The sequence below is a fragment of the Ornithodoros turicata genome, chromosome 6 (assembly GCF_037126465.1).
Source record: "Ornithodoros turicata isolate Travis chromosome 6, ASM3712646v1, whole genome shotgun sequence".
Classification (NCBI taxonomy): Eukaryota; Metazoa; Arthropoda; class Arachnida; order Ixodida; family Argasidae; genus Ornithodoros; species Ornithodoros turicata.
The window spans coordinates 65,295,944-65,319,022 of NC_088206.1; the positions used below are offsets into that span (position 1 = coordinate 65,295,944).

General features: G+C 47.4%; 2 long non-coding RNA genes across 2 annotated transcripts in view; one reads left to right on the plus strand and one right to left on the minus strand.

The window, feature by feature from the left end:
- Positions 1-4,209, plus strand: part of LOC135397065 (uncharacterized) — a 167,435-nt gene extending 163,226 nt beyond the window's left edge. Inside the window, exons 2-3 of the long non-coding RNA XR_010423577.1 lie at positions 2,867-2,920; positions 4,103-4,209. This is a non-coding gene — a long non-coding RNA (uncharacterized LOC135397065). The remainder of the gene's footprint in view (positions 1-2,866; positions 2,921-4,102) is intronic.
- A 5,208-nt stretch (positions 4,210-9,417) lies between these two features.
- Positions 9,418-18,583, minus strand: LOC135398174 (uncharacterized). The gene is made up of 3 exons (XR_010424020.1): positions 18,357-18,583; positions 11,049-11,166; positions 9,418-9,776 (listed from the first exon to the last, which is right to left on the minus strand). It is a non-coding gene; the product is annotated as an uncharacterized LOC135398174 (long non-coding RNA).
- Between the last annotated feature and the right edge of the window lie 4,496 nt (positions 18,584-23,079).

Consider the following 23,079-nt stretch of genomic DNA (forward strand, 5'->3'; position numbering starts at 1 on the left):
CCAGGGATAGCAGTGAAGATAAACAGACGGCGACTGTTGTAGTGAGGGCAGAGGAGCACCAAGTGTTGGGCCGTTTCATCCTCGCCACAGTGGGGGCACACACGACACACAGAGCGCCCACCACGGTGGAGGTAAAAATTTAGGGGTAGCGCCAGGCATCGAGCTCGCGTCAAACAGACTTCTGTCAGTTTACCGTTTATGGCAGCATTGATCCTCATTGTCGTCGTTATCATCGCTCTCAGATGATCAGGTTATACTTCATCCTGCACGCTGTTTATTTTCACACGATACCTCTGCGTTGTACACCCAATAGAATTATCGATCGTTTTCTTTAGGCTACTCTACAAGACCTGCGCGAAGAATTCTGGGCCTGTTTCGAGAAATTCCTCAAGTTATTGGACATCCTTTTTCCGGTACGAAGAACTTCGCAGTTCTAGACGAGAACTCTCTTTCAGACAAAAACCGCAGCAAATGACCTGCTAGGGTTGTCTTGCATTCATTCGATGACAACGTCCCTGCACGAATCCCAGGGTAACGTTTCCTAGACACGTGACTTTTAAGTGCGATGGCACTCGTTTAAAGCCACGCTGGCTTCCGTTCCAGTCGATTTCGAAACTCCAGTGCCAGTTTATTCCTCGTGCACCATTGACCACGGTATTGAAAACCCCACGCGAAACAGGGACATTGTTTGACTACGCGATGGAATACATGACAAGAGCAGATGCTGGATGATGACAGTATGCCGGAATTTCCTCTCTGCAGAAACGAGCAAACGTCACTCCCTAAGAACCAATGAGGACACGCCCTAAAAGGAATGCAGCGGCCCTGCGGGCGTTTCGTACAGATACGTGGCATTCCCCGTCTGGACGGCGCCTTTCTCCTCTGAACGCCACCCTCTCACTCGTGCGCCAAGGGAGTGACGTCACGCCTCTGTAGCTGCGGAACCAGCGCGGATGTATTTAATAATAATAATTAATAATGTCTTTTTTTTTAAATTTAATTTGATTTTTTGTATTTAATTCCTTCAATATCTAAGCACATTTCCTTTGGAAAAATTAGCGAGGTACATTGTCGGTCGATGCCGAACATATAGTCGTATCGGTTTCCGTCGGCGATCGTCCTTTTAACGCACTTTCGAAGCATCGGTGAAGGCGTGTCGCGTCAGTTTGGTTGTAGCCAGAAGGAGAGCGGGGCGTCCTCGTCCCCCCGTGCACCGCGTCGCCTGTGTCGAGAAGAAACGCTGCGACGGGCACGCTCACTCAGTAGTCGCGTTTTCATGAATACGACACAACGACACAACCGCATCGAATCGAGACGAAACGGGACAGAAGGCTTTTACATCGAGACCGGGGCGGCTCAATGCTCAAATTTACTTTATTTCCTACCGCGCGATAAGGGAGGGGGGGGGGGGAGCTTCGCTGTGATTCGTCACGAGCTCTCTTGCAATGACCAGTGGTGCCATTTCTTTGAAATTCCAGCCTACCGGAAGAGTTTTCACGTGCCGTGACGTGACGTTTGGAACGCATCGACTTCGAGTAATAACGATAGCGAACGGTATGTTCAGTTCAGCATCAGGCCCGCAGCCTTGTCTTATTGGAAAGTTGCAGGCGCACTTCCGTAAATATAGTGCCGCTACCGGTGTTGCGTGTGGTGAATTGGCCCGTACACTTCACGGTGAGCTGGCCCACACCTGGTGTGGGAAGCCTGGTGGGAAACATTGAGGCGTAAGCGCAAACGAGGGTTTAGAGCGTGGTTTTACTGCCTGGGTGTTATGGGCTGCCAGGGACGTCACCGAGCCAAACCGCGCGGCTACCGCAGAGGTTCACTGGATCCGTGTCCGATGGATGGCTGCACCGACGGAGGACAACCGGAAGATGCGGGAGCGATCCCATAGCTGGAGTGGACTGTGGAGCGCAGTGGAGGTTGAAGACAACCAAGGTGCACCCCAAAGGGCCCGGGTACGCAACAAGCTGCTGTTCCTTCCTCGTGAAGCCAGCTTGCACCGTTCCTCGAGCAGCACCTGCAAGGAACTGTCCCGGCAGACTCTCCTCCTCCTTCTTCCAGCGCTATCATGCACCAGCGCCACCACACTGCGACACCTTCGCGCCCAACGAAGGCGTAGCGTCTGCACACCATGTCCACGCGTACTTCAGAATGAACTCTGCTGTACGGCCTTGCTTCGAGAATTCTTGTTGTGTCGTCTCTCTCCCTCCCCGTCTCGGGTACCGCCTCTCTCATCTTGCTGCTCCTGTTCAGTGTAGGCATTCGCGCAAGTATAGCTACAATGTAGTATAGCGATGGTGAGCTAGAGTGAAGTGCTCACAGATATGCCGTCATTGCTGCACGCGTTGGCCAAGGATGAGGAATGTAAGTGGCGTTCGGTCGAGAATGCCAGGAACTGGCGTGCACAAAGCGTGCCGGCATTACCCTCGGCCAGTTGTTCAGAAATGTGCACCGAAGAGGTGAGGTTCATAAAATGTTGCGACACGGTTGTCTGAAATCGCCTGTCAGTAATTCTGCAGCCCATATTTCCTCGATTGCCCTCGAAAATGTAGTTGTATTTAAAGGTGGACCATATGCTGCACGTGTTTCTCGCTCGAAATAAATGATCTTGCAAAGCCTCGAGATTTGAGATGGGATAAACCACGGGGACCTGACTTCAGACAGCCGTGTCGCAAGCAGTACATGGCTCACAGGAAACGAACCAGTTTGCAGGTGACGTCCGTGTTTCTGCACGAGGCCCCTGTCAAGTGTGAGCAACTGCCAGCGGCAATGCTATCGCATTTTGCACGCGTTTGGCAGTGAGCCGAAGAGTACAATGACATTTCTTTCGTGACACTTTTAATTTTAGCAGCTTTATTTTCAGGGGATGTTAGCCGAAGGCGGACTCATTAGGGAAGACGCTGTGAAGTCTTTTGAGGTAAGCCAAAAACTACGCAGAATGTAACCTGGACCACCAATCATATGTTTCGTAAACTGCGCAAAACGTCATAGTAGTATAGTATGTCGTTCAAGAACACTTATATTTCCCATGGAAATAGAGCGCTAATATTACGTGAGTGTGACGCAGTCATTTAATGACAAACATGATGGCGCTTAAACGAAGCCGCAAGAGCGTCCCGTATAGCAGCTCAGCCATACCTCAGCAGCTCATGAAGACCATGCTGCATGTGCACAGAGCGCTAGCGCACACCTAGATCGAGCGTCAAATCGTCTTTCTCGACGAAAACGCCTGTATTTTCAACACGGTTGGACGAAACAGAGCTAGGTATATACCTCTGCCCAGGAAACGTCATCGTTACGTAATCGTGACGCTGGTATAGAAATAGCGAAACCGAAACAAACCGCACGGAGAACGTCGCCGCTTCACTAAGCCGAGTTCCTTCACGTGGTTCACGGGTCGCTTCTTTGTAATAGGTACACCCAAGTGAGTTCGCTTTCTAAGACACCTTGGTATCTTCCTCAGCACGCTCCACATTCCGAGTCCATCACGGAAATAGAAGGCTCCCACCCAATGGCTGCTTCGTCTCGAACGTGAATGTCGTAATCCTGAGAGTAATGTGTTTTTTTAGTACGACAGAGTCCGCGCAAGCTTTGTGGAGAAACGCCACGTGTACTCCGAGAAATGCCCGAATTCCGCGGGTCACAAACATGAAAGAGTCCGGTAGCCATCTTTAGAAAAGGCGCAGAAACTGGAGCGGAACAAGGTCATACAACTAATAATATGTAAGAAGCTACAGTATGAAATTATTCGCACATGAGATGCAACACTTTAATTTGGCCTTCTTGCTACTTATTATTTTTTTTATTCTACGAATTCCAGTCTACCAAGTTGGTGGCGCTATTGTAGCACCTGACGTCATTTGTTTGTAAACAGTGAGAGGTCAGGAGATTTCCTCATAGTCCTATAGGTATAACCGCTTACGCCAGATGCCCTCTATGTGTGGAAAAAAGAGCTTCCGACTTTTATAACGAGCGCCACCTACTGTACATGACTGTAACTAAAACTGCCTTTTCCGAACAGTCCCAGTAATCCTACTAGCGCAGATTTCAGAAAACAAGCATTTGTGTTCAGCGTTTGTGATATTCTTAATGTTTTCAGGCCTGCGGAAAAAATCTGCTCCCCGCTGACCAGGACGAGATGCTGGTATTGGTAACATTCCTCAAAGACTTCGTTACCGGATGAGAAATAAAAAGTTGCATCCTACACTTTGTATACTAATCGACTTTTCTATGGGAGAAGCGAGATGAAAGTCCCAATATCGGGAAATGCCACACGAGTGAGTAGCACATTCTTCTAGACCACGCTTTTTCGCGCGGCTTTAGCTCGACACTACGATCAGATTCGCGATCCTCTCACTTACTTCGTCCCTCCAATCAACTTGCTGCCATTAAAGCACAAGAAAACCAACAGAATCTTTTTTAGCTCGCTACTTTCATTTGCACATTGCTGCATCACGGCGCGCTGCAATACGTAGATCGGAGCTGACTTCCCAAAATCCGTTGGTCTTGCATGCGTATAAAGCTTTTCAAGGCCTCACCACACATCGGTAATACCCAGCTGTAATGGAGGCATGGCTAGCTCCAGGGTAAGTAACGTTTGCTCAGCTGTCTAGCTGCCTCATCTTTTTATAGGCACAGCAGCGTCACTGTAGGTTTCTGTACACGATAACAGAGTGTTCAATGTTACAGTATGCTTGTGAATGTTCTCGTTGTGATAATATTGTAGGCTGTAATGTATCCGATTCTAGTGTCGCATATCATTCCACTTTCCACTGGGCGTTGTGCAGAGCGTTTTTTTATTTGTCTTTTACGGGGTTTCATAAAAAGCTGTAACAGCAGCACAGTTGTCGTTCTTTCAGTTCATTTATACGACCCTCTCGAAGATGGTACATAGCTGCTCCAGTACGACTACTTACCCAAAATGTGTTAGTTAATTTCTTCATTAGTTGATTTTAGCCAAAAATGAGAGGCAGAATGGGAGACAATCCTTGTTAAAAACCATTAAATGTTTATATACCGTATTTTGATGCGCGTTAGCCGCACTGAAGATGGGACGCAAGTCACTGTTTTCCCCCATTTGGGAAAACTTGTGGCGCATAAGCCGCACAGTCAGAGAAGCCGCGGCTTGCATGTACGTCGGAATGATATCAGAGTGAATGCAATAGGATAGGCACACATACGGTACACAACTAGGGCAACTTTTATTTGCGCAAATCAAGGAATTCTCAACACTCACAAATGTGCGTTGCATTCGACGTCGTCCTGCACTGAAAGCGACGAGTACTTTTCACTGTCAATTTTTAGCGTTGTAGCTGCGCAGGTGCACGGGAGCACGCTTCTGTCAGTGTTCTATGAGTTCCCCAGCAACGACTGTGTTCCCAAATACGTGGCGTATAACGCACAATGAACAATAGACCTTGTATTGCCGACGGTACAAAAGTAAGCGCCACCTGGGGCACGCAAGGGGTCATGGGAACTTGGAGTCCCTTAGAGCCAGGTCCCCCAAGGTCGCCATTTTCCCATGTATTTGGTCCTATCCCGATGCGTGCAATGCCGGAGGCCGCCGTTAGATACCCCATTGTTACCAGACGTTGGCTTGCGTTTGATTGCAGCGCGCTAAAGATCCAGTTGAAGCACAATACAAGTCAGGCCAAGTCACCGATGGAGAAGTGAACGACTGCGCCTGCGGCGCCTGGTACGACAGGTACGCTATGTGATGCACGCAGCCGTGCACTAGATCCTTCCGATCGCTGAACACGTTTAAAAACGGGACCAAAAAGTGAAACACGACACAGAAAGTTGTTATACGCGTTTTATTTGGACATATAAAGACTAGATTCATTCGCAGAAACAACAAAAACATTTTGCCGCTAAACTTAGCGCGCTGAAGTGATCCGGAACGGCAACAGTGGGGTATCTAGTGGCGGCCTTCTTCGTTGCACGCTTTTCTGAGGTGAGTTTGGGGGACCTGCTTAGAGCATTACGAGACGGCCACAGGCGGAGGTAGAAGAACAACAATATTCCCGGTGTGCGCAGCGGTAGCATCCGCCGGGGTAAACCATAATCTAAGCAGACGACGAAGCAGTGTCGCCCAAACGACCCATGCTGCTTTGCGCCGCGCGCTTGGTGGCGCGCGCATCTTTTTAAAATCGTCTATTGTGCCAAGTACGCCGCACAATATTGTTACGAGAAGGAGGATGAGGTACCGAGGAGAAGGTCATGGACACTGACACAATAGAACGAACTAGGGTTCCGTATCGGGACCACTCGTTTTTAAAAATTTGTGAAAGCGTTAGGCAGATAAATATTGCATAGAAGTGGAAGAAGGACATATACTGAATCTAAAAATGTAAGAATTATAAAATTATGTGGACTACAGGTTTTTGTTTTTTGTTTTTTTTATATGCATTTCAAAAACCCCACCTGATTCACTTTTAGCGCAGGAGAAACACGGGAATGCTAAGCCTCACGGACTCGAAACTTGCATCTTGCAAGAGGTATAGGGTCGTTGAATTGGGCTAAATCACCTCATTTTAGTGAGGTCTGCTGTGAGGCAGAACATGAAATAGAGGATGTTGGAGATTGAAAGCAGAGTTGCCAGCCGAGTGCAAGGAAGAGCTGCCCTCGCAAGTGCGTCAGCAGTTTCATTGGCGGGAATGCCAGTGATATCGTGAACCCAGGACACTAAAATCTCGTGGATGAAGGCCGGATGGGGCAAGGTAGGGCAAGGCAGGGGCAAGAAGAGCATAGCCAACGATGCTCGGATGCTAAGGGATATGCTCGTAAAAATCAGGGCCGCGTTCTAGATTCGAAATTAGGGAAAGGTAGTCCGTAAAATGGTATATCCAGCAGCAAGAGGATGATACAGCCTGAAGGGCAAATAGAATTGCAAGTAGTTCAGCAAAGTAGGTTGGTACGTAAGTAGAAGAGCAAAGAGGTCTACTAGTGCGTATGCCATAGTGTGGAATGAATATTCCAATACCTGCTTTTTCATGTTGGGTTCCCATAGCACATGGCACAATGTTGTTCCCACAGCACATTCACGTTCCTCATAGCACATGCGGGGGCTTCATGTATGTGATTACCTCTTCTTCCGCTCTGATGGTGGCTCTGACATTTAATATAGGTGTTTATTCGAAGAGAAATACACACGAAACGTTAGCCAAACTCGTATTTGACTGCCTATTCCATTGAGAGAAAAAGCAAAGAAGAATAAAAATGCTGAATATATTCTGCCAAACGCGTTTAAATACAGCAGGTTTACAGGACCATCACGTGGCATAGCACGTGGCCACCTCCATAGGACGTGATGGTTTGTCATGTCAAGCTATCGCTTTAAAAAATGCGCGATTCATCAGTGGTTTATCCCGAATTCAGGGACTATTCATGAGATCTTGTCCCCCGGGAAGAGGATAGCCAGTTTTAGTTGCATTCGACTGAAGAGGTATGCCGTATAGGGCCGAATAATGTCGCCAAAGAAGAAAACTGTACATCTCAGGCGGCAGAGTTGGAGTACCTTTCACAGTTCAATGAGAGATGTGCCATATCTGCTTCCACATCGCAAATGGAACACAGTCGGTGCATCTTGAACAAAAGTGACGGGGTTCCTGAAATATTTTAGACGTAAGTGGTGATAGATCCCTGCGACGTAAACATCATGCCGATGCCATCGTTGTCATGCCACGAATGCAGGGATATGCAGTATTTAAATATATCGTAATTAAAGTATTATTTAAATTATAAATACATGTATTCGTATTTTGTATTTAGATACATACTTGAAAAATGTATTTGCAATTATATTTAAATACAATTTTTTCGTATTTATTTTTGTAAATACTCGATAAATACTCGTAAATACGCAAGGTACTGACTCATATCTTATAGTTACCCTGCATTTGACGTTTCGGTATAAGAAGCACAAAACTGAGTTTGTAGCGCAGTTGTATACTCTGTTTTCGCAAAGGACGCACATGCGACAAACCATTTTAGATGGTCGGTTTTTCACTGTTGTTGAGGAAAGCTGTCGGGACTACCCGACTACCTTGTTGCATCTTCGTCAAATCTAATAGAAGTCTTTCCTTATCGGCACCTATGGAGAGGTGTTCTCCTTTGCAAATCTGATTCTACAATCGAACAGGACATACCTAGAAACTGCAGTCTTCGAGAAACTTCTTATATTAAAATCGCCATGATAAATAACAAATAAATGGTATTGTTCACTGTTGAGTTGTTGTTACGATCTTTATTATTTCCGGATGACATCTTCCGCACAGTATTCTTGGTAGTTGTTATAGTATTTAAATACTGTATTTATATTTCGTACTTAAAGGGACTATCGCATCCGTCCCGGTCGATTCCGAAACTGCAGTGCTGTTTTACTCCGCGTTCATCACTGATAATAACGCCGAAAACCCGACGCGAATTGGCAGCGTTGTTCCTGTGGAGTTTGATACGAACTTGGCAAGAGCAGACGACGTATTCCGGGATTCCCTCTCTGGAAACGTCACACGGACGAGGCCAATCACTGCGCGCCTTTTGACATGGAGAATACCAATCACGGAGCAGCCTGAGGGACCTGGTAGCCTTAGCAACCGACCGACAGGCGGGCGGGCGAGCGAGGCGGAATGCTAGGGGACGGCGTCTTCTCTGTTGCCGACTGGTGGAATGTTGTTTCTGGTTAGTGTCGAACGTGTTCGTACAGTCACGAGCGTAACACCGTGTTTCACGTAACATGGTTACGTCTGCACTCACACTGGTAAGCGAAAGTCAGCGTATTTCACTTAGTATAGTGCGATGCGAACGCCAAGCAGACGATCACGGAGACAATCGCCTGCGCTGCGCTCCCATTCGTGAGCCTGGCTTACGTCATCATCGTGTTGGCTGCAGATGGAATGTGAACCTTTAAATCTCGTTTACTTAATATGTAAGCCGTTTTCGAAAGAGAAGTTTGGCAAAGTTGACGGAAACGGTGACGAACATTATCCTTTCGGAATCATACATACGTTCCCGGATGCGATAGTCCCTTTAAATACTCAAATTGAAAATTATTTATGCAGAAAATTACTTACCTCTTTCAACAGAGTATTTTATATTTATATTTAAATACTCAAAAAATGTGTTTATGCCCATCGCTACACGAATGTCGCGGGATAAATGTCATGCCATCGTTTGTCAGGACGCAAGACGCAGAAATAAACGCACCTTGCGCGGAACAATCTTGCGTGCGCACGCATCACTATCTTTGCATGTTCTCCATAAAAGCGGCAAATGTGAACACCGCGTCCTACGTTCACAACACTGAAAATAAAAAAATGAACAGAAACAGCCGCGTGTACAAATAATACTCCGTCATTTCGCAACACGGAGCTGTAAACAAGGAGCTGTAAACAAGGACAACGTGTGTTCCTGGAAAGCGTTTAGTACATATCAAATAAGCCGACTATATTTGTTTAGGTGGCCATCAATCACAAACTTCTTGACTCAACTCTCACGTGAGCATCGTTGTGCGGGCGCTTCTCGAACTCAAACCCCTATTCAGTGCGTACAGAATTGCTGTACTCTGCTGTGAACCGCTGTAAGGCAAGTACTTCAAACAGCATGGCAGCTCTGCTGGCAGCGTTAACGACGGTGATTTTGCTGTGGGTGCAGAGTACTTCTGGTGTTGATTGGTGTGCAGGGAAGATGCGTAAGTAAATTGGGCCTAACTCTTCTTCTTGGGCGCTTTTTTGTTTGTTGTTGGTTATGGTGGTGGTGGTGGTGCTGGGCCGTACCTACGTAGTAATTCAGCACATGTGACAGAATTCGATTTGTTATGCACATTGAAAGTGACATCTAGTCTTTAATTTAATAATTGGGGGTTTACGTCGAGAGACAACTGAGTTCATGTGACATCTAGTCTCAGGCGTATTGTGCAAGCTCACGTTACGATTTATGTGGAGCTTTAGTGGAAGGCTTCAGGTTGTCCCGTTTGATAAACGATACTGACACGCCCACAAGAAATTAAGATATTCTTTTAGTACTGAATATACGAGGGGTGTTCAAATCGAACCGGGACTTTTCATTTTTCGCAAAAGTAAAGTAAACTTACAGGAGAGAAATTTGTTCTATTTTTCAACGTAATCTCCAGCTGCACTAATGCACTTGTTCCAGCGTTTCACGAGGGCTTGGATGCCAGCAGCGTAGAAATCCTTACCGGCGCGTAGCAGCCATGATCGGACCGCATTCTTGACCTCGTCGTCGCAACTGAAGTGGCGGCCTCCAAGGAACGCCTTCAGTGGCCCGAAGAGATGGAAATCGCTGGGGACGAGGTCTAGACTGTAAGCTGGATGTGGCAGCAACTCCCTGTCAAATTCCTGTAAGGTGCGTGTCGTGAGATGCGCGGTATGCGGGCGTGCATTGCCCTGAGGAGGACTCCTTTGGTGATGAGGCCCCGCCGCTTTTGCTTCAGCGCCTTACGCACATCCCAGCCAACCTTGCAGTAATATGCACTATTGATGATGGTACCACTGGGCAGAAGCTCAACATGAACAACGCCAGCCTTGTCCCAGAAAACCGTAGAAAAACGTTGGATGTTCTCAGGAACTCTGACTCTGGGCTCTGAGCCGCCTCGGCCGGGATCGTCCTGCACTGATGTACGGCTGCCTCGGAACCGTTTGCACCACTCAAACGCTTTGCTGCGGCTAAGTGTATCGCGGCCATACTGAGCATGAAGTCTTCTGTGAATTTCAGATGACTTTGCGTCTTCATTCACGAGAAACTTCATGACAATTCGCTGTTCGATGTGCACGCTCACCTCGTTGTCGGCCATCTTGTCCAGCACGTGTCTTCTGCTTTGCACAAACTTTGGACCACCACGTGGTGAACGCGGAGGCCTGTCGCGCGTGACGATGACGAAAAATAAGTAGCGCGAGCGATTTGTACACTCAGGAGACAGAAAGACCCGGTTTGACTTGAACACCCCTCGTGGTATCTTATTGAAGGCCAAATTTTTCCTTCGGCTTTACGTCAAGGTACCAGTAACGGGAATGCAGGTGTCCGCTTACGTTTCAGCGGAAGGTTGATATGGTTGTCTGTCTTTGCACACCAGATCCCATGAAGGCGGCAAGGGGCGGCAGAGTTGCAACGTCGTTCATAATGGCTTGCAAGAATGCCTTAATCAACCTGAACATAAAGGCAGACATATTATATCGTGTAAGATATGAAAACCTGTTTTTATCGTCTGTTCGAGAAATGGCGCAAACGACTTTTGATAACGTAACCGTCGTCATAAACACTTGCTGGATGTGCTTTGATTTCGTGTCTTACAGAACCCTCAAAAGCTGTGTCACATGATACGGTTGTGTTACGGTTATGCTGACCCTTTCAAGAACGTGAGTATTGCGTGTACCATGTGCTTTAAACCACTACCAGAGGCGGTTCATTCTGTTGTACTTGACACTGGTATTCGGAGTATGTACTAAAGGATACCAATACTTCCCTGGCGAATTTTCTTGGCACACCGTGAATACCGCGAGACTACCACATACAATGAGATAATTGAATGTGTCTGCATGGCTTGGTCACCGTGCTAAGAATAAAATGTTTGTTCACGGACACTAAATACAAATAGTGAAAAGAAAAGAAAAGGAAAACACTTCTTTTGATGCTGCTGCTGCTGATGATGATGATCGTGCTTACCATAACAGTGCAGAGAAGCTTCTACCGTTGTAAAGATCAGACTAACTGCATCTATTGAAAATACCAGCAGTCCACGACCTGAGGCCCGGAGCCCAGCCGGTAAATTCGGGTGGTGCGGTCACAGCAAGAGCCGCGTGTTCGGGTGGTGTGCTACGGAGCAGTTCGCTCGCCCCAAGAGCAATTTTTTTGGCTCTTGCTGCGAGAGGCCGAGCCCAAAACTGCCCTCAACTCCCTTCTTCCGCTCTCGACGGCGAGCATGCGCATATATGCGCCACGCGAGTGTTGTCTGCTATACGTAATGCTCCTGCAGATGTGTGCCTGTCGTCTGTTTCTTTGTTGCGTTCACGGTTGATTGCATGGATCTTTACGAAAGTAGTAGGGGAAGGTGGGGCAAAAAGGGACAGGTAGGTAAAATGGGGTATCGGTCTTCTAGCTTCAACGCATGGAGCCATGTATGAGAAGAACGTTGAAACATTTAGAGCACGTGTGCACAAACACATTGCAAATGGCCGTCCAGCCAAAGAGACGCCGTTCAGCTCACAGGGAGGAGAAATGAGTTTTGCGTTGTGTTCCTTAAAATGTAGACGATTAATTGAAAGGGGGGTGGTACATAAACGTCATACATCTTGCCTTCGCACATCATGAGGGGAATTCAGGGACATTCCCTCTGAACGCTGGCTTCACCTTACTTCAGAAATGCCACCTTACTTCAGATAAGCAATGCCACGGGTCACAACAGCTGAAAGGAGGAACTCTTGGGTAGGGCGGGAGAGTAAGCCGGAGGCCGCGTGAAACGACTTATCATTGCTCCAATATCCTTCCTTTTTTGTTTCCGTATTTTTTTTTACCAGACGCCTCCTAAACAAGATGAAGGAGCGATCTTGTTTCGCCGTTTTGGTTGTACGGCGATTTGAAAGCGCCGTTTTCGGGCTGCGGGAGTACAGCTTCAGAAAAAAGCTTCTGGAACGCTGGGATTTTGTATTGAACTTCTCTCAGCGACCCCTGCTGCTTAGAGGAAACAGGTGTTGAGCAGAATCCTTGGAATGTTTAAGAAATGTTCCCATAGGGCCGCAGGGGAGGCTGAAAAAATTTAAATGTAAGATTCCAGCGTTATAGAAACTTTTGTCCCAATCTGTGTTGACGGCATAGGGGGATAGAATACAAAAAGCCCATCACAGGCCTAATCATGAACTGTGCACAGCAAGCGTTATCGTCCTCAAAATAGGCGCGCGCAGGGCTGCGTGCGCATTGGCCCTCGCGGTGCATGAGGAGGACTGCAGTTCTGCTATCCTCGTACTTCCGAAAATCCACTGAAGAGAATGTTAGTGCGCTAATATCGGAAATATTCATCTGACGGGCGTGTACTGTTGGTCATGGAATTTGCACCATGCTGCGTTCGTGTGTGTACGAAATCAGAATGAGTATGCCACTCATAATAACGGAATCCAAAGTGTGCGATTCGATATGCTATTTTACCCACGCAGTGGCTATCCCTCCCTTTTATCAATGCTGCTTTTTAAGTGAGCAAACGCAATATAACAACTACGTTCTTGCACACAGTACATACGTAGTCTATACGTAGAAGTACAGTATATACGTAGTGTATACTGCTTCGTTGTATATCAGACTAGCAATGCGGCCCGGCTTCGCTCTTGTCTTCCAGGATTTTAGCTGCCGTATCGGGCCCGTGCGGAGCTCGAATATTTTGAAATCGCTTCTTAGAGTGCACCTACACGACCTCAGGAGCATGTGTGACAAATTGCGTCCTTCTTGGTTAAGCGGTTTGGACTATGGCTGCATGATCGTCCGGGACAAGCTCCATTGTGTATATTAGAGTTGTATGTCTAATTATTATCTCAACAAGATATCTTTTTGTTGTGATTTGATTATTATTGAAGAAGAATATCAGTACACTGACGGGAAATATGCAATGCAATACAATATGCACATGATAAAAAAGCCCTGGATTCGTCCTTGAGTTCTGTGATGACAACGTGGAAACGCTGGCAATCGAACGGACGTCAGAACGATAACCGCGTAATTTTATATTTGGCATTGGGAACATGAATCTTTACGCTATCGTGACACACCGAAAAAAGACGTCGAAGAAGCAGTTAAGCTATCCGCGGTTTCCTTTCGTTTCTACACCTCTGACTTTGTGTCCGTATCATTGTGCGTCATGGTTATCTGCAGGCAGATAAACAACCTCCCTGCCTCTGTTAACTACTTGCTTTCAGGTGGGAAAAAATTTTCTACGACGCTTAGCAAGGGCCAGAATGCAACCCAGACGGCAGGTTCGGTATTGATTTTTGGAATCGGTAGAAAGAGTTCTTTTTCCAATACTGCTCTGTCCGTGACAGAGACATATCTCCCAAGCATGGTCGCAATCCTTGACCATGATCGAGCCACACTGGGGACATTTATTTATTAGTACCCTCAGGGTAAAGCACTATAGGGGAATGGGTTATAAAATAATCATATCGATAATACAGGTCATAAGAAAGTCAAAAAAGCAACATCAAATCAAGGGATCCATAAAAAAAAAGAAAGAAGAAACAATAGTAACGGTTAGCGCTGGTCACACGAGGTCTGTAAACAAAGTAATGAAACTGGCCGCGTATCGGCTGCTCTGGCAACCCTGTGGTCTCGTGTTTCACGTGGCACCAAATTTAGCGTCTCAGCGACCTCCAGTAAGACATGTTAATAACAGGTTACAATGCATGTTGTAGTTAGTTATTCTTAATCACTGCGTTTAGCATTAGATTATTCATGTGGCACAGAGGGAGAATGTCGAGCTACGGGTGATGCAAGAAAAAAGCTGTGCCGCATATCTGGGGAAGAAGCAACCGCTGACCGACAAAAGCCGGTCCTGTGTCACGTAGCTTCCTCGGTGGCGGCACCCATGCATGAAATGAGAGGAAAGCAAAATTACTTTGGTGCATGCTATCCATTTCCGCCGAGTCACGAAAGGCTTTCAAAATAAGGGTAGGGTATATAGGCCCATAACCTACCCATGAAATCTGCATTTTGCTAGCCAATGAGCACTATCCCACCCACAGCCGACAAAGAGCGGTCGAGTGACTTAACGTGTGCGCAATCTTGCACACGGGACACCGCATTTAACGTCATATATTAGTCTCATGCATCGACGCAACGGTATCTCTACAGCGGTCGTCTTCAAGTACCGATCCTAGCACTGTACGCGCCGCTTTTAGCAAAAATAAAAATAAAAAAACGCAAACAGCAACCGGTGCTAAATGCATAAAATACGTAGCAAGGCGGATATAGAGTAACATAAAAAAAAGCAATGGACGATTTCAGAAATTGCATGGATGGCCCACCAGAGAGCGCCGTGATGCGAAAGCCCCGCTGCACCTTGGGATTTAGTGTTCATGAGTCAGAGAGAAGAAGAAGAGCGCAAACGGTTTCGGTTTTCTTTCTCCTTCACCTCCCGCACCTTCAAGCAACAGGCAGACGAGCACGAATGCAAACCATTTCCCACAACGCATTGCGCGATGCTCGTGACTTGCACGACGGAGGGCCCCCGTGCGGAGCACAAGCTGAAATCGCCTATTGGAAGGAAAGAAACGCGGGGATTCGAACCCGGGCATTTCTCGGCGAACGCCGAAGCGTTACCGGCGACGCCAGCTGAACAGCCTTTTCTCTCTTTTTTTTCGTTCCGAGGCCTCGTTCGTTGATTCAGAACTCTATACGCCCTGGGCGAAAAATGGACGCTTTTTTGGGTGGCGTTCTTCGTCTCAGTTTGAAGTTGAATCTTTCATCTTCACGTCTCATGGTGGACGTTTTTCGGAGAGCTTAGCATTTCGTAGATACTTGCAAGGAAAGACGTACGGCCAGCCGTTACTCCGTAGAAGAAACGCGAATATGTTAAGTTGGTCGGGCAAAAAATTATGTGGTTCTAGAGGCGCGAGTTGGTATCAAAATGTCGCAGGGGGTCTCATTCGTGCATCCAGACGTGGACATTTTCTGGCAACACTGGGCTTATTGCAATGTCAGAGAAAAACGTGGCGCAACAAATTGCACCTATGGGATATGCAGGTATATACAGGGTGTCCACGCTAAGTGTGAACAGATTTTTAAAAAATATATCAACCACTTTTTCCGAGATGAAATCAATTGCAATATAGCATATGCAGAAGGGCACTCCCTAGGGGGGCATTAACAGACTCCTAAGGCAATGTCTTAATTAACTTTAAATAATTAACTTTTTAGTTATAAAAGCTACGAAGTTGCTCCAATGAGAACATCTGATCTCTTCGGTCACCAGATACCAAAACCGTTTTCAGAACAAAAATCCGTTCGGTAGATCGTCCGCAAAAAATTCGTGGAAAAAGGAACAGCACAGACCTCACAGGGGGGAACTACAGGACTCAGGACTAAGGAAATCCTACGCAGAATTGCGTTCGAAACTATCTTGTTGTCCGTATTAAGTAAGGAAACGGGGCGATACGCATTCCGGATTCCGCTTCCTAGAGAGGTCTTTGCATAGTAACGTTACCACACCCTCTCGCAAGGGCGGGCAGAGGAGGCCGTCCGCCAAGCAGCCATTGAATATGAATTGTCAGCGGGCCAGAGAGCGTACGCTGAAGCACTTATACAATTCTATGCAGGTGTAGCCGACTTTAGGGAGGATTTTCCGCAATTCTCGGAATGTACGGGGTTACCTTATGCTGAAATCGAAGGTTTTGTGCACAAAATTCTATGGTGTCCACTTGCACGTGGCTATTGCAATAGAGCACAAAAGCGTTAGGGTGCGGTTAGAGGCATAATGAGGAAATACAGTGCGAAGCAGAACGGAGCAGAAATTGTGCCCCAGTGTATATATTATGGAAGCACTTCGAGTAACCTAGTGGGTATAAACCTCACAGAGCGTTTTATGACGCCTCTTTTTGCTCTAGACTGCGATGATACGCCATTATAAGCGGAAGACGAACCGTAGGAGTTGGTCATCGAAAAGCATATATGAAGCCGAAATCTATGGAATACCCTAAGGCCAGTAAGGCACGAGTATATGGTGTACCACAGACTACACCTGAAAGACGTGTCCATGGAACAAACAAGAAGGCCTTCGGGTCCGTCATGCACCTCGGCAACTTCACGTCTCTCCTTTCGCTTGAACTAGAGAAAGAGTTGGCCACGTATACATCGTCGAAATGGGGAGCTTATTCTTTGGGTTTGCAAGCACTGAAGTCATGAGACTAGCGTACGAGCTCGCAGAAAGGAATATGATACAGCATCCGTTTAATACTCCTGTCACACTGGGAAACTGAATGTCATTCCCAACGAACGACATTTGTATGAATGTCATTCGCAAAGGCAAGAAGTAGCTACACGACAATGAGAAATGTCATTCCGTGCTGATGATAATGGCGATTCGTGAAATAGTTGGACAGTTTCATACGACTGTGCATGCACTGAATCTTTATATACTTTCGCGTGCTTCTCAAAACTGCGTTCAACACCGCGCCTTCAAACCTGCGCTTTGCTTTGAGTCCTTACTTTGCACGTCGTACAAGGCCGAAGCCAAGTCGAGTACGCATCTGGACGGAGGAGGGGAAGAGGTCACCAAACAAGATAGCTTTTGCGGCTGGCGATGAACAATGCCACGCGCATAAACTGACCTGTCTCGTGATCTGTCCATTGGGTTCGTTCTTTTTCCGCACGCGCAACAGCTGATACGGCTGGAACTATACGGTGGCTGTAGGCGAAACTCCTACCTTTCCACTTTTTTTTTCTTTTTCTGTTTTTCTGCCAATAAATCCCCCCCTCCCGCCATGATGTCCGCCACAGCGCTGAGCATGGCGTCCGTGTTGACAGCGGAATAGAGTAGTTGGGTAGTATCGTGTGAACATTGCTTTACATCTGCTTTCTTCATCTCAGATGTCACAATTTTTTACAAATATTAATTACTGTAAATTTTTCGGTCGCATTTCCGTCGTTCTCAATGCTTGACATTGTTGTTTCTCACTGCCTTTCTGCCGTCCAGGCTATGCAGTTCGTGCGAAGGGGAAGAGTGAATGGGTTCCTCGAACACATTGTAGCACTGAACAAATGACATTCTTAAGAATGCCGTTCGTTGGGAATGACACTGTTTCCCCGTGTGACAGCGGCATAACGTGAGCATCGGCGCTGGGTGAGTTCCTGCTCTGGAACCGATGAAACTGACGATGATTTTGTGTGTGACTTTTGTAGTTCAATTTAACGGCATATTTTGTCCCAGCTGAGTCTGTTTTGTTTGCGGTACGATTGTTGTGTTGCTCACAGTACACGGACAGTTTTCAAAGTGAATAAACGAATGAATACTTTGTACTTATCAATTTCATGAGGCTTTACGTGAACTCTCCCTATTCTGCCTGATACCATTGTTTCGTTTTGCACGACAGGGGTTGGCAAAATGGGACGCTTGTTATACCCCTATAGTAAATGCATTGAATGTGCCGTCCGGGATTGTTCTGCCTGCCGTGCAATCATCAGCATATAGACGAGGGATAAATGCGTGCACTCAAGTAAAAACTCCTCCAGTTTCTCCTCCATTTCCGTAGTGACAACTTCCGTTTTCCCCTTAAGCACCTCATTTTGCCCCACCTTCCCCTAACGATGAAAGTTCAATTGACACCGACAATGCGAATGACAAAGGGTCAAATGTGACCTACTTTTCATCAGGCGAAAGTGACCGGCGACGCCAACGACACTGTCGGAACATTTGGTCGGAAGTTCACGAACGTACAATGCGTAGCGAATGCAGCGACCCTCGTAGCAGAGCGGTATACAGCCCGTAGGGCGTCCGAGAAATTCGGGTGATGACTGTCCCCAGAGCGACTACCCCAATAAAGCGTGCACTGTACCTGGATGCTCTGGCTCGGGCTACCAGATGCATCACCCGAAATCGCGATAACCATTTAACTTTACATTCACGGAACATTCTTCTTCTTCATCTGAAAAGATGGCCGCGAACCACAAAGCGAGATTGGCCAGGACGATTGTTTGGAATTACGTTCATTAATCCATACCAACGCGAACGCAGATGTCAAGTGGCGTATGTATGCATACATAAGTGCGAATGTATTTGGGAATGTGTGTGTGCACGTGTGAGAGAGTACGGAGAAAGCGTTCAAAAGCGGTTCGAGAGAAGGATGTAAGATACACGAGACCTGCTGCCACAGACCTATTGCACAGCTCGGTATGGGATGCTCCCAGGGATAGCAGTGAAGATAAACAGACGGAGACGGTCGTAATGAGGACAGAGGAGCAGGAAGTGTTGGGCCGTTTCATCTTGGCCACAGTGGCAGCATACAGGGGGACACAGAGCGCCAGGCACGCTGGAGGTAAAAATTTAGGGGTGCTGCCAGGCATCGGGCTCGCGTCAAACAGACTTCTGCGGTGGTGGTGTGATGTTATAAGGAACAGGAGTGAGGTCTGCCTGCTCAGACAAGGCAAGTTTCACTCCTTTGTAAAATGGGAAGGGGAGAAGGAGAGTGAAAGAAAAAGTATAGAGGGTCACATATTAAAATAAATGAGAAATTAGAAACATAGAGATAGAGAAATTAGTAAGAAGAAGGGGTAAGAATAAAGGGAGGGAGGGAGGGAGGGAGAAGGAAACCGTTCACGACAGTGCCACCGAGGAAGCAAAAGCTAGGAACTAGGAAGGAAAGCTAGGAAAGCAGGAGCTAGGAGGAAAGGAGCTAGGAAGGAAAGCTAGGGGCCAAAGACACCTTGATCTCGAGTTTCAGCGCCTTAACACTTCCCTGTGACTCTCTGGACGAGATTTTGTACCCGTAGGTCCCACCCACATTCGTAGAAAAGCGCAAGACTTCTGTTAGTTTACCGTTTATGGCAGCATTGATCATCATCGTCGTCGTTGTCATCGCTCTCAGGTGATAAGGTTATACTTCATCCTGCACACTGTTTATTTTCACACGATGCCTCTGCGTTGTACACCCAATAGAATTATTGATCGTTTCCTCTAGGCTACTCTACAAGAGCTGCGCCAAGAATTCTGGGTTTGTTTGGAGAAATTCCTCAAGTTATTGGACATCCTTTTTCCGGTACGAAGAACTTCGCAGTTGTAGATGAGAACTCTTTTTGAGACAAACACTGCAGCAAATGTCGAATCCCGTGCTAACGTTTCCTGGGCACGCGACTTTTAAGTGCGACGGCATTCGTTTAAAGGCACGCTGGCTTCCGTTCCAGTCGATTTCGAAACTATAGTGTCCCTTTATTCCTCAGTATTGAAAACCCCACGCGAAATAGGGAGATTGTTTGAGTGTTATGCGATGGAATATATGACAAGAGCAGGCGCAGGATGATGACAGTATGCCGGAATTTCCTCCCTGCAAAAGGGAGAAAACGTCACTCCCTAAGAACCAATGAGGGCATGGCACTGAGAAAGGGAATGCAGTGGCCGTGAGGGCGTTTCGTAGAGTTACGTGGCCTCCCCCGTCAGGACGGCGCCTTTCTCTTCTGAACGCCACCCTCTCACTCCTCCGCTTATGGAGTGACGTCACGTCTCTGCAGCTGCGGAACCAGCGCGGATGTTAAAACTTAACTTCGTTTGTTTAATATCCAAGTACATTTTGGTCGAAAAAAATATCGATATACATTGTCGGTCGATGCCGAACATAGTCGTATCGGTTTCGTAGATGGATTTCTGGATGCGATCGCCCCTTTAACGCACTTTGGAAGCGTCGGTGAAGACGTGTCGCGTCAGTTTAGTTGTAGCCAGAAGCAGAGAGAGGCGCCCTGGTCGCCTCGTGTACCCTGTCGCCTGTGCTGCGAACAAAGGCTGCGACGGGCGCGCTCGCTCAGTAGCCCCGTTTTCATGAATATGACACAAGCGCATTGAATCGAGACGAAACGGGACAGGCGACGCGCCACCGTTTACATGGATACCATGGCTCAATGCTCAACTTTTCGTTCTTTCGAGGTGATGTGTGTGTGTGGGGGGGGGGGGAGGATTTGCTGTTACTCGTCACGCGCTTCGAATAAGAACGATACCGAACGGTATCTGCAGTTCAGCATCGGGCCAGCAGCCGTGTGATATTTGAAAGTTGGAGGCGCAGTTCCGTAAATAGCGCCGCTACCTGTGCTGCGTGTGGTGAATGAGCCCGTTCACCTCACGGTGAGCTGGCACACACCCGGTCTGGGAAGCACAGTGGGAAAATTGATGCGAAAGCACAAATGAGGGTTTAGAACGTGGTTTTACTGCATGGATGTTACGGGCTGAAAGGGATGTCGCCGAACCAGACCGGCTACCGCAGAGGTTCACTGGATCCGTGTCCGATGGATGGCTGCACTGACGGAGGACGACCGGAAGCTGCGATAGGTGGAGTTGACTGTGGAGCGCAGTGGAGGTTGAAGACAACCAAGGTGTACCACGAAGGGCCGGGGTCCTGAACAAGGTGTTGTTCCTTCCTCGTGAAGCCAGCGTGCACCTTTCCTCGAGCAGCACCTGCAAGGAACTGTCCCGGCAGATTCTCCTCCTCCTCCTCCCAGCGCTATCATGCACCAGCGCCACCACACTGCGCCACCTTCGCGCCCAACGAAGGCGCAGCGTCTGCATGGCATGTCCACGCGTACACTTCAGAATGAACTCTGCTTTACAGCATTACTGCTCCTGTCAGTGTAGACTAGTCTGTACACTCAAAACGGGGCGTGGTTGTGACCTCCGGCATATCGCCATTTTGTGAACCTGACTAACAGTAGCAGGAGACGCAACTGTGCCGCACCCAACGTACCGTCCTCACACACACACACACTTGGCATAATCCTCCCGTCATTCGTCTACGAGCATCTTGCACTATCCGGATGTTTATGCACCCTCTCGATTCGATCCACCTCTGTTTAGAGGGGTTGAATACGGAACGCTCTCCTAGCGAATCGACCCGTTTCCATGGGCGAATGCGATTAGACAACTGGATTCGATATGCTTGTGCCGTAGTCAAGTGTAAACGCGGCTACTGTCTGCGCAATGCTTTTCTCCGTGATGTCGTGCACGCCGTATGGGCATTGATCCCGAATTGTTACAGCGCAGGAGGCATGCTGCGGAGCATTCACGCGAGTATATAGCTGCAATCCCTTACGAAAATTGCTGTTGCCTTTCTGTTTACAGTCTACAGACAAAAATCAACAGAATCTACGGACTTTCTACAGACTAGCTGTTTATCTTGTGTTGACACTGCTAGTTTACTTCCTGTTGACCTATGGACCATTACTTTCTGTAGACATTTGTCTGCAGAAAGTCTGTGTACTTTTCTGTTGACTTTCTACAGAACTGTTGTGTCACCATCGTAGTTTACTTCCTGTTGACTTATGCCCATTACTTCCTGTAGACATTTGTCTGCAGGAAGTAGGTATATTCCTCTGTTGATTTTCCTCACAACTGTTCTGTGCACCATCCCACGTATGATGTGAAGAGCTTTCGTGGACTTTCTGTGACTTGAGCTAAGTTGAATTTCTCGGTTCTATATGTTCACTCACTCGCAACACGCATAAAATACACGAAATGAAGTACTGCAAAACAATATATCTATTTTATTTCAAAAATGCATACCTTGAAACTGGTATCCAATGTCGACACAATCATACAAAACATCCCGCGCACAGAGTAGTGAAGCTTTTCACACGTACCCATGCTTGATGCCACACAGTGTCGCGTCGCACAATAGACGGTATGCAAAACCCGGCGCCCTCTTGGAGCGCGCACGGAAACCTCCGGAATTCCGCCATGTCTGAGGCTCCCTGCCCGAGGCGAGTCATACACACGGCCAGGGCAGGCGATAGGCTGGGGCGAGTAAGGCGGCCGCCTTAGGCTCCGCGCTTGCATAGGTCCCGTGCATGAAGCCCTCAACCAGAGAATACTTTTTTTTAAATATCAAGTATGCCCTTAAGCGTGTGAAACAGTCCCCGCGATGTGCCTTTGCCTCGGGCCCCGCACACCCCTAGAAGCAGCCCCGCACACGGCTCACGTCCAGCTGTAATGTCGCGTGTCTTACCTCACACATTTGCTGTTTCACTATGTTACTCACATGGTGAGACGAGGGATTCAAAAGGGAATGTAAGCAGGGTAAGAGTGCTTCTGAATTCTTTGTTGCATTGGAGCGCGGTCATATCGATTTTGGGAGAGAGAATTACTTTAATCTACTGCCAGACTGCTCTTTAATGTCATCCTGTGGCATATTTAGACAGTTCAGTACAGTCCGCTTAAGAACTATTTAGTGCACTGCATACGAGATAAACATTTCGTACAAAATAAAGCTTAGTATGATTGCAGCAAGTACCGATGGTCAATTATCCTAAAACAATATGTTTCTGGGCACTACCGATGACATATCGACAACTTTCTATCACTACTACGCGTTCCCTTGGTGGTATCTCTCT